The sequence below is a fragment of the Sprattus sprattus genome, assembly GCF_963457725.1.
Source record: "Sprattus sprattus genome assembly, chromosome: 9".
Classification (NCBI taxonomy): domain Eukaryota; kingdom Metazoa; phylum Chordata; class Actinopteri; order Clupeiformes; family Clupeidae; genus Sprattus; species Sprattus sprattus.
The window spans coordinates 989,762-991,130 of record NC_137928.1 but is presented as its reverse complement, the minus strand read 5'-3'; the positions used below and the strand labels follow the sequence as shown (position 1 = coordinate 991,130).

Sequence of the window (1,369 nt, the reverse complement as noted above, 5' to 3'; positions counted from 1 at the left end):
GGAGAGAGAGAGAGAGAGAGAGAGAGAGAGAGAGGGAGGAGAGAGAGAGAGGGAGAGAGAGAGAGAGAGAGGGAGGGAGAGAGAGAGAGAGAGGGAGGAGAGAGAGAGAGGGAGAGAGAGAGAGAGAGGGAGGAGAGAGAGAGAGAGAGAGAGAGAGAGAGAGGGAGGAGAGAGAGAGAGAGGGAGAGAGAGAGAGAGAGAGAGAGAGAGAGAGAGAGAGAGAGAGAGAGAGAGAGAGAGAGAGAGAGAGGGAAAGGAGAGAGAGATCAGCCCAAATCAGCTGGTCGGTGACAGGCAGTCTCATGCCAAGTGATCAGAACCACTTGAGGATAACCATAGCAACCCAGAAAGCAGCACGTTTACAGACCAGATCCTGCAGGTTTAGATTCAATGTGACCTCAATGTGACCTCAGTGTGACCTCAGTGTGACCTCAATGTGACCTCAATGTGACCTGAATGAACCCTAACCCTCAATGTGACCTCAATGTGACCTCAACGTGACCTCAATGTGACTTCAACGTGACCTCAATGTGACCTCAATGTTACCTGATCGTCCAGGCCACAAGAATGAAGAGATTCAGGCCTCAAAAATGAAGTCAGGCGACAGCTCATACACACGCACACACACACACACACACACACACGCACACACACACAAACACACATGCGGGCGATGACACATCAGCTGTAGGCTTTCATAATCTGTTGCTGATAACAAACTGACTCAGAAGATATTTTACCACCCTGACCGCTAATTAAGTCAACGTTTCATCAGCTGACACAGCTAGGATGCTAAAAACATTAGCTAGCCAGATGGCTGTATCTATGTCACAAAGCAAATGTTACATGTAGTTTATTGTTTTATAGGATTATCGCCAAAATAAAACTGCCTAGTGTGAATGGGAGCCACCTTTGGCCATATGGGGTACTGCAGATCTGTTGAGTGTAGTCCAGTGCTGCTTCCCTACCCGATCAGAGTAGGTTGACTGTGCAAAGCACTGCACCGTATATATTAGTCCTCTAAAAGTAAATTGATGTTAAAGTTGATAACTTTGATGAATCCCATGTGTTATGATATTTTCCATGCACTGTAATGATCGTACCGCAGTCTGCATGTTTTACAGAAAGTGTGTTAATGTTTTTGACCGTGAGTTTCTACATTCTAAGAGTGTCAAAGTATCAAAGTATCAAAGTATTTTTATTTGTCACATACATATATAGGTAGCCTATAAGTGTAGTGAAATGCTTGTTCCACTGACTCCAAAACTGTGCAAATTAATAAATAAAAGAAGAAGGAAAGAAAGAACTGTCCAAAGTGCAAAGTGTTAAGGCTATGTGCCTTGTGTGTGTGTGTGTGTGTGTGTGTGTG

The 1,369-nt window shown here is 44.6% G+C and overlaps 2 protein-coding genes across 2 annotated transcripts in view; one reads left to right on the top strand and one right to left on the bottom strand.

Annotated features, from left to right (window-relative positions):
- Positions 1–1,369, top strand: part of LOC308369939 (NACHT, LRR and PYD domains-containing protein 1 homolog) — a gene marked incomplete at both ends in the record, with an annotated part of 395,357 nt that overhangs the window by 191,825 nt on the left and 202,163 nt on the right. The gene's annotated exons all lie outside the window — the stretch shown is intronic.
- LOC308369916 (arf-GAP with Rho-GAP domain, ANK repeat and PH domain-containing protein 1-like) overlaps positions 1–1,369 on the bottom strand; it is a gene marked incomplete at its 5' end in the record, with an annotated part of 89,733 nt that overhangs the window by 47,753 nt on the left and 40,611 nt on the right.